Source organism: Pundamilia nyererei, unplaced genomic scaffold (assembly GCF_000239375.1).
Source record: "Pundamilia nyererei isolate P.nyererei 1_Seehausen unplaced genomic scaffold, PunNye1.0 scaffold00034, whole genome shotgun sequence".
NCBI classification, from domain to species: domain Eukaryota; kingdom Metazoa; phylum Chordata; class Actinopteri; order Cichliformes; family Cichlidae; genus Pundamilia; species Pundamilia nyererei.
The window spans coordinates 3,711,910-3,722,626 of NW_005187435.1; the positions used below are offsets into that span (position 1 = coordinate 3,711,910).

Genomic DNA, 10,717 nt, shown 5'->3' on the forward strand with positions numbered 1-10,717 from the left:
GGGGAACTTGCACAATCGGTGGCTGACTAAATACTTTTTTGCCCCACTGTAACATTGCAACAGTGTCTCTTTCTGCCTGCCTGTCATCTCCACAGACTTTTTACAAACCAACAAGGTAACAAGCCACAGCATAGGCACTGTGAAAAACAGAAACATTTAATTAAAACAAATCTGTGAGCAAAAACTAGTGTAAAGTAATATTTAACAACAGGGTATGTAGTCCTGAGATGATCAGAGATGTCAGTTACTTCATAGCAAGTGATGCCATGAATTTAATTTCATATTTTTTATTTATTAATGCTTAAGGGTCCAGTCACACAGGCCTAGAGACCCGTGGGCGATAAGCTGTCAACAACCACTGGCTTGAAAAAAAATCAGTTGCAAAGAGGGAACTGCTACTTGTGATTGCTTTGGTCACCAGCAGATTGATGCAGTAGTCCATATTAGGGATCCATATTAATAAGCTGTGCCTCACTCCTGCAGCCAACATGTTACTTGAAAGGCAAATGTTTTCATTTTCTGGTTTGTGTCGCACATTTCAGAGTTTCATGACTATTGAAACTACTAATTAAATGGAGCCTACATTATTATACATAGTCTAATCTAAATTTTATTAGACTACAAGAGCTTGATTTGAAAAGAAACATATGTATTGTCATTTTCTTTAAAAAAAGAAAAACATACCAAGGAAAAAAGTAAAGAAGTAACAATAATGAAGCATCAATAGCATCAAAGAAACAAACAAACAAATTATATGTTGAAAACATGACTCAAACTGTAGCCAAATTAGAAAGTAAAATCATTGGAAGATAAGCGGCTCAATTTTTGTACTTTTAAAACTGACTCTGTCAAAACAAAAACAAAGAGTTTAGACAAAGAATTGGGATGCCCACACATGCAGAGTTTGTAAAAATAATGAAGCAACAATACAATCTCAGAAATGTGGTAGCCGGTACCGATATTCAGGTCTGACACTTCAACAGTAAAATGAACCATTCGATGCCAAATAGCACTGAACTTCAAATATTAAACTCTACAGTGAAATATTCCTCCACACTGTCAAGACATTGTGTATGCAGCAGCTTCAGCTTTAACATTATCAGATGAATTAAAAAGATGCTCGACATTACCGCTTTAAATGAAGAAGCGGCAGTAAATGTGAAGGTTACATTAAAAGTTAGCTTCAAGTGAAGAGCTGATAAAGTATCTGTTAAGCTCGGGTATTCAAACAGTAGTGGGTGTACTTTCTCACAATTTTGTCATCCATGCCTTTACAATTTCTTCTAAATTCTAATTTCTTTAGTTAATGAAAACAGTTAATCATTGCTATATCATTTAAAAACATTTTAAAAGTCTGGCTTTTACATAACAGTTTTTACAGGTAATTGTTTTGTCTCCCACCACCAGGAGAAGCACTAATAAGCCCATCTGACCCCCCGCCTGACAATCCTGGCTCATGCTTCCAAACGTTCCCCATTTCCTCTCTCACACATACACAAGTCTGCTTCATTCATTAGTCATCGGTTAACCAAATGCAACTGAAAGGCGAAACTGCAAAAGAATAATTAAAAATGAAATGTGAAGTATTTATTGTTAATGTACGTAACTGACTGAAAGAGGAGGCGTGTTTGAATGGATGAAAGAGGAACATGAACCGGAGTTACCTCTGAGCTAATTCTGTCATAGTGCAAAGAAAACACAAGTACCCACATTTCATTTTGTTCATTACACCAAGGTTTGGCTGCTGGCTTCTGCACAATATTTAAGGGCATTCTGAAAATAGAAGCCTGCTTTGAAGAAGTCCTCACCTCTTCCACTGTTGGGCTCTCATCATGGAAAAACCTGACCGGACTTCATGTCAGGTCACAAAATTGCATTTTTACATAATGAGGGGTAGGAGAAAAAGAAAGTATGAGCTCTAAATTCATGTAAGAAAACCAGAGCAGGAACCAGTGCAACTTTCAATTTTGGAAAAGAAAGCCTAAATCAGCCTTCCCGCATGATGCGCATGTAGAGACCTTTGCCATTAATTGTCTCTTTTTTTGAGTCTGATTTCTTTCATCTTAATAACACAGGGTTGCCATGATCCTGCTCTCTCACCAAAAAAATAAAATTAAAATAACAAGCCAGAAACGACACCCTATAATTGCAATTTTTACCCAGATTGTAGTCTAATGATTACAGGCAAGATTTGGAGCTTGACAGTAACACCATACAAAATATGAGAGGAAAAAAACATACTGCTATGGACCCTCAGGCACCACAAGAGTCTGCCAAGAGAAAAGAGTCTGCCAACAAAAAAATGATAGCACCCTTTCTTCCCTAGGGACCACAATTTAGGATTTGGGTTTCTCAAATCTGCAATTCCCCAACCTTTTCACTAGGTGGATGGTTGAAGGCTTGGAGAATTTAGTTTTTTTGTTGCTGTACTCAGGAGGACGTTGATGAGATGTAGGCACAATGGTAGAATACTGTGAGCGAGAGCTGCCAAAATCTGCCTAACAACAGAAGAGCCGTCAAAAAGGAGGAATAAAGGAGAGCGAAAGAAAGGATTGTTGGTAGAAAAGTCTGATGCCCGGCAAAGCTGAAAACCACCTCCATGGAAGAGTGAATTTCCCTTCTGAGGCTCTGATCCATTCAAACCTAATTGTCCTCAGTGTCTTCAAGACTTTGAGAGTCAGCTGGAGAATTACCCAGGAAGAGTCATGTATTACCTCTGCTCTATACTAAGCGTCTTCACTGAGTGGACTGAACCATTGGGTCTTAGAAAATCCATGTACAACAAGCTGTCAGGAGACTGCGCCGGTTCCATGTTGAAAGAATCCATTTAAAAGTGTCATACATAAGTAACTAACACCAGGAGTTTTCAACTTGACCAGATGAATGTGAGAGGGGATAAAGATGATCAAACAAGGTATGAAAACTCTCCAAAAACTGTAACAGTTAAGTGAACAAGGTGCAAAAATCTAAACTGTTAGTTGTCTCAAAAGCTTTATTGTCAGCTTCAACAAATCATAAACAGTACATGTGTTTTACTCAGATACATCTTGAGATTTGCAGCTAAATTATCCAAAAAGTACCTCTACTTGATGTTTCCCTTTGTTTTAATGATATAAAGATGGGACACCACAGCTGGGGATGACTAAAGCTATAACAGAGCTCTCCCAACAGTGTAAGGCTGTTCCAATACAGGGCCATCCTGACTGCTTCTGTGCTCTGGACCTTCAGCAGCAGCATACGTGAAGAATCAGGCAGCACAGACAGACTTTATAGCCATGGCATCATCTCACAAAATCACAAAATTACCTATGAGCTAAAGATTATGGCTGTGTTGTGATTTCAGCTTTATAGGTAAAATGACCACTTAGAAACAGCAGCATGTCACTCACTGAACAGTACAGCGAGAGTATTGCCACTCCCAGAGCAGAAATTTTGCAGGGGAGAAAGAACTCAAATCACAAAGCGGTAATATACAGTACTGTAGATTAGGACTTTAATTAATAGTTTCAATTGTATTAAATATTTAAAAAGGCATTCAACTGTGAAAATGTGTATTCAATTCTAATTTTAAAAAATGTCTCTCTGTGGATCATCACAGAATGCAAAAAATGTCCACCTGCTCTACTGTATACAAAGTCTTATGTGGCATAAATGCACATCACTGAAGAAGTGAATGATTTAACCTACCAAAATTAGGGAACATACGCTATATGAACAAAAGTACTAACCTACCTGCTCAGCCATAGATACCCACATAACGAAGCTCCTGGCACAGTTTTTGTGCTGATGTTAATGACAGGGGAGGTGGGAAACTCTGTAGTTATCTTACAGAGGAAAGAATCACTGTTGTTTGTCACAGCAGAGCTCTTTCAGGGTGTCGAACTTTTGTTCTGTAAAACTTTAACTGTAAAACTCAACAATAAACTGGACTGGACTACAAATACAGACATCCTGTATAAGAAGGGCCAGAGTCGACTCCACCTGCTGAGGAGACTGAAGTCCTTCAGAGTCTGCAGTTAAGGACATTCTATGACACTGTGGTAGCATCTGCCCTTTTCTATGCAGTGGCCTGCTGGGGGAGTGGATGCACGGACAGGGACAGGAGCAGGATTGACAAACTGGTGCGGAGGTCTAGCTCCGTGCTGGGATGTCCCCTGTAGTCTGTGGAGGTGGTTGGCGATAGGAGGATGTTAGTAAAGCTGACATCCATCATGAACAACCCACATCACCCACTGCATGAGTATGTGAGTGGGCTGAGCAGCTCCTTTAGTCAGAGACTGAAACACCCTCGCTGCAGGAAGGAGCGCTTTCGCAGATCATTCATCCCAACAGCAGTTAGACTCTATAACTCTATAACTAATTTCCCCGTTGTGGGATTAATAAAGTCTTATCTTATCTTATCTTATCTTTGTGGATACAATGCAAATGATTCAAACCTGCATTGGTTTTTTAAGAAATAACCAAACATGATTCCTTTCTAACTTTTTAATAATAACTGTCTATACATTTTTCTCAAGGTGCTATTCTAGCTACAAAGAAATAATAACATGAAGTCAAGCATGATGATTCCTGCTGTGAGTGAGAGGGATGAAAGGCACCCAAGCTGACATGGTGCAGATTTTTGTTTAATAGTTATGAACAAAAAATGTATCCAAATCGTGAAATTGAATACCTAGACATCCAGACAGAAAACAATGATGCCAAAAAAAATCTATCAAATGATTCAATCTCAAAGTTTAAAAAATTTGTTTAAACAGATGACAAGTAGATCTAGCTTTTCCAAGACTGTCAGGTGAACCTTATGAGTGTCTCTACTTCAGTCATGTATACTGAACAAACAACAGAGGGAGCTGATATATTGCAATGACCTCACAATACGCACAACACAATTTTAATCAAGCAGTAGGCGATGCTGAAGCCTGTACACACAAGCACGATGCGCCCCCCACACACACCATTCATATAAATGCTCCGGAAAACACCCACTTTTTTTACAAACACCGCTACACTTCAACTGCACACACACGCGTGCTCTCTTGCTCCCCGTCTCCCTTTCTCACACACACCCACAGCCAAACATGCACACAGCAAATCAGCATGAATAAATAAGAGATGGAGTTGTGCTCACAGCCTAATCTCTCAGGGAAAAAAAACAAAACAAAAAAAAACAGCTCGCCACACATCAGCCCAGGCGAGTGAGTGGGACACTGCTGGCTTCCAGAAAACCAATTTGTTAGTTTATTGTCTTGGTGTTTAGTCTGTGGTTACAGTTCATTTCAGCCAGCCCATCCCAGGCATGCACCTTTAAATAGCATCTATAAAACATGGGATGTGCTGTCCTCTTGTCCTCCTCCTCCTCCACTGTACATGACAGAGCTGCATGCAAGCGTCACAATGCTGCACTTCGTTCGCTATGGTGGTGCTTTGAATTTCCCTTTAAACACCCGATGGATTCACCCCAGCAGCTCGAGCTGGCGCTTTGATAGGTGGAACAAACTGTGCTTTCTAAACACATTAGCCTATGGACACCGCTGAGCACCGAATCTTGAGGTGCTGAAATCGGGTGTAATCATGTAGATAGATGGCTGACTTTTTATTGTTCCGCTAAACCAAATCTGCAGGGCTGGTGGTGAATAGAGAATGTGTGGAATGATGCAATACCCCAGATTTTATGGTTAAGTCGTGGTGCTGCTCTGCAATGCTCTCGGTGTCAAAGCACTGGGCTGTCAAATGTATATGTAACGTGCACATGCGGACATGCTTGACATGCTCAAACATCAGGAAATGCAAAAAAATAGAAGATGTGCAGTACAAACAGGCAATCTTAATTGTACAACTACACAACACATGTACGAGGTGAAAAAACAATACAATGCTTGTATTATTTTGTCTCATGCCTTCAAACACAATCCGCACTCTTCTATTATGCCCTATTGATCTGACAGAGTGAGCAGGAAGCTGGCAGAGAACACAAATACTGCCTGGGGTGGCTCCTTAAAACTAGACACAAGCCTCTTATCCATGGTGTTCTCTTCCTCTGGAAATCACCTGGTGGCTCATGCATATCAAGTACTCTCTCCAAGCCTCAGTCTATACTCTGCCTTTTTCAGGCACTGTTGTTTGTTGCAATGTCTGTCTAATGGTAGCTTTATAGAAATTGCAGGCTAATCTGTCTTACCTGTACAAGCTACTTATTTGGCATTACTAAAGTGTGTTTTGTTGCATACCAACGGCGCGTGTTCGTTTCACCACTTGTTAGAGTACTCTGTGCAGATGTGAAGTAAGCCAATGTTATGGTGAACGTGACTTCATAACAAATCCCCACTTTTTTTTCTTCATCTCCTTCTTTCTTTTTTACAACTACCACTGCAGAGCGAGCAAATCTTTTTCTTCCAAGTTTCCAGTTTACTGTCAAATACAGTGGAACTGTCACAGGGATCCCATCTCCCTTAATCCCACGGTGGCCTTTGCTCTGCCTGTCAGCATTACCAGCCAATAACGCTGCACAATAAAACCCTCCAGAACAACAGTGGGCCGCAGGCAGCTTCAAGGGCTACTGACGGCGATCTATAAAACAATATAATGGGTTGCCTGTCAGTGAGTGTGAAAGGGAAGATCTACACCTCCTCTGACTCTCTGAGGGGACTTCAATTAATCACAGCAGAATTGTATCACCCCGCAATAGGAGTGTAAGGTTATTACCATCCCCATATTCTGCAGGATGAAATGCGATGATAGCACTAATTGAGGGGAAGAAAAAAAAAGCTGACCACACAACACTTGTCAAGAGGATGAAGGGCAAATGAAAGAACAAGGTGAACAAGTAGATAGACTGAGGTGGATTTTTTTTTAAAAAGGAGAGCGTATGAAACAAATTAGGAGAGGGAGAGTGGAAAGTCAAGGCTGCAAGAAAGGAATATATTCACAGTGGCGTGCAGGCATAATAATAAATATCTACAGTCTGCGTGCAACAGCTGACACCAAACACATGAGCCAGTTCTCATTAGGGACTCCTTCTGCGTGTTTGCAATATAATACAATGAGATAACGCCACTGTACTTTGCTGAAGTCACAAACAAGCTGTTTATAGCTGGAGCTGCTTTTCTCTTATGTTGGGGTTAAAGGGAAGCACACTTGCACCTGCTGTGAATTCAGCTCTACATTTAACTTTGCACTGCAGGGAGCAACGTTTATGTTTTAGAGTTACCTTTGCCAAAGTACCAGTGATGTGGAATATGGAGATTTGGGGGTCCGAGATAGATAGATAGATAGATAGATAGATAGATAGATAGATAGATAGATAGATAGATAGATAGATAGATAGATAGATAGATACTACTTAAAACAGTAGCATGTTGCTTGCATACATTTTCACATAGAAGGGAGTTCCTTTCGTGCCTTTTGTGCACATGGGCAGATCTCTCAGAGGGGAAACTTTTTTGTCCAACCGGAACTGTCAGTGATGGATTCATGTTGATGCCCACATCTAATATTCACTGAATCTTGAGAACATAAAGTTGAACATTTGCCAGCCTGCGGCTACACCTGTACGCCACCTAAAGTCATGAGTTTCCAGTAGCCCATTGCTGCCTGATGATTTGTAAAAAGCTATTTATCATAGTCAATCGTAGATTTTGCTGCCATTTCACAGTCGCACATGAGTTGTTAAGCATTAGAAATTCAGAATATTAATTGCAATCATTTATAGAGAGATAGATAGATATACATATAGATATATAAATATACATATATAGTATCCACTTCCACAGATAGGAATAACAAATTATAAACTCTAATTCCAACCTACCTGCCGTTGTTCTTTCAGTTAATCCCGGGAACTGTCCCTTTCATTTATTCTCCATTGCCAGCCACAAAAAAACGGAAGCCTCTTCTTTAGGCAAATGGCATTTCCTTGTCGCTACAAGACGCCCTGGACAACACATAACCTAAAACACTGGTCTAATGTTAAGCTCTCCAGACGCACAATCCCTGAGAGAAATGAGTCTAAAGTGGGGCTGCTGGATACTTGGAGGCGGTGGACTTGAAAGTCTATAAAAGTTACTGGTCCTCCGCCTCTGACTCACAACTTCCCATCCGCCAGAGCTCCACGGCAGCTGGACAACACGCCGGACCGTCACTCATACTTTCTGAATTCAAGGATGCAGTGGATTTTTACAATCCCCCTTCAACATACTGGTTGCAGATGGGTGTTTGGCAACGTTTTCTCGCAGTTGGAGAAATGGATCTGAGCTGTCCGAGTGATGAGAGAGCAGCCGGATTCATCACAGCGCGTGTGGAGCCTCCTGATGCAGCGCTGGTGTTTTAGCGCCATCCAGCGGTTCTGTTGGATTGAAGTCTCCGGTGGCGACGGGGAGGACCTTTATCAGAAAGCTTCAGACGTTGGTAACTGGATGGTCGTGCCCTCTTGAATGCAGCAGTAGCGAGCAAACTACAGCAATGAAATAAAAACTGAATCAGATGAGTCACTAATTACGCCAGTGCCACTTGCAGCCATTTGTTTGCAGCTTTTTATGCTGATTGGTTTATTTAAGATGTTTTATCGAAAGGATGTTTTTATAGTAAGGCATATTTCATATTGAGACACAACCAGTTTATCATGCCGCATGATTTTAGAAGATGCGCTTTGAGCTATTTTCGGTCAGTGGGTGGACCCAAGAAAAGATTTAGGGACTGTGTGAAAATTTTTTGAAGTGAAGAAGTATTACATATATTTTAATACTTTTATTTTAATATAGACTTAAGATCTTCAGTTATGAAGAAATGGCAATAAGCTCCCTAACATCTTGTAAACAGTGGTGCCAGTAGGCCTCAATGATGGCAATTTAAGCACTCGATACTTTTATTAATGACAACTTTGAACAATTTATTATTTATCCACTTTTCCTCCATGAGTTTCAGAGCTGTGAATAAATTATTGTTAAAAAAAATAGGAAAATTAAATTCTCTTCCTTTAAGGTCTGATGTTGTCCTGCGATGTCACCTGACTTTCTTTCTTATGTTCTTCCTTTTATTCTTAAAAAAAGAGGGTGAATAGGCTACTGAAATCTTCATTAGAGCCACTAAATGCAAGTGAACACAAAAAAGGAAGACAGCTGTGTGCTGAAGGGTTTTTCACACCTCTGTGAAACACATGAACACCATCTTTTGTTGTAACCTAGAAGATTTCTTCTTTCTAAAAAAGTCCAAAATAGAATCAGAGGATAAGAACAAGATGAAGCGCCTCCTCAGTTCTCACAAAAAAGACTCCCCTCTTATCAAAACCCCTTCCCTTACCCTATCCAAACACACCACCCACACATACAATTGGTGCGAACGAGCCACTCTGAAGAACTTCAGCGTTATGACATGAATTAGGCTCGTGAATACTCATCGAGTTTACGATAACACATTTTTGTGTCTTTGACATTCAGCTTCCACTCTCCCCATGCATTAGTGTCCAGGCTACAAAAGCCTCCCCTCCTTTAATTTCATTATCATCTCTCCATTTCTCAAGCATGCTCTTTCGCCGGCCCCCCCTGAATGGCAAGAATGGGTGGAATAATCAATACCAACCTTTGAAATAGCCTGTAGGAGATGGGATGCAAGCATTTGGACTTGTATTTGATTGATTTTGGACCGCCCTCCGAGAGTGTTGTCATCATGAAGCCAAAGCCATCTACTTCACAGAAGACTCCATAAACACCAGCACAAAAGCACAAAGTAAAATCAAAGGGCACTACACACAAAAACCCATGGATAGTGTACAAGAAAAATGTCATACCATTATCACTGCCGAGCTATAAAATTCAACCCAGATAGTGTATGTAGACCAGAGACAGGCTTCGCATCGCTTCATAACTGAATATAAATAGAGGAGCTGTTATTTTGATTCTGTGTGCGTCATTTATATCATATAATTTCTAAAGTCATCAAGTTTCTTTCCTCCTCAAGCTGCGTTTCTCACACACATTGAAGGAGGAGATGGCCTCATTAATCTTCTATGCATTGTATAGACCTATCCTGTCACACCTCTGCCACTGTAGTTTGTGACACGGCTTCGCTCATTAAATCATATGACAGGATGAGGTCAGCCGGGAGGTAAGGTGTCTCAAGCTGTGTGAGAGCAGATAAAGCCAGCAGTGTGAGCCTTTGTTAGGGAGCTCTACAACAAATGTACTGCAGGTGGGAGCTGAGGTGACTCATGAGGTAAATTGCAGTTAGTGAGAATTTGGCATCAAAATCTAATAACAGTCTCTGGTTTTGTCTCTTTGAGGTCAAAACACACGGAGAAACGGATATCTGCTGCACTTGAGCTGTCATGTGATTTGCAACCTCTCTGAGGAAGCCTGACTACCTTTTTAGGTCTTGTTACTGTAGGTGGCACCTTGCATAACCCCAATCATCCCATGCTTGTCATGCTGCGATTATTTTCAGTTGTGGAGGCTTCGTGGTTCGACACTGATTGTGGTGGTTCAGCTTAAAATAAAAGCAACCTGCGGGGAACAGTGCAAGCACTCTGCCTGAACCCTCGCTCTCTTTCAGCACGAAAGTGTGTTTGAAGACAGTGAGATGTCTACCAGAAAATTGCAAGGGAAAAAATAGGAGGCATTACGGCCTCGGGAATGGAGCTCTCCATCAATAATGCAGCGGAAGCAGCAGTTAATGCCCCCTTTAATTCAACAGGTCTGCAGACAACGACACAGTTATTCTTCCTCAA

General features: G+C 40.9%; 1 protein-coding gene across 1 annotated transcript in view; it reads right to left on the bottom strand.

Annotated features, from left to right (window-relative positions):
• The window catches only part of tafa3a (TAFA chemokine like family member 3a), a 112,528-nt gene extending 104,174 nt beyond the window's left edge, over nucleotides 1–8,354 (bottom strand). Inside the window, exon 1 of the mRNA XM_005729805.1 lies at nucleotides 7,808–8,354. The gene's annotated coding sequence lies outside the window, so the exon portion shown is untranslated. The remainder of the gene's footprint in view (nucleotides 1–7,807) is intronic.
• Between the last annotated feature and the right edge of the window lie 2,363 nt (nucleotides 8,355–10,717).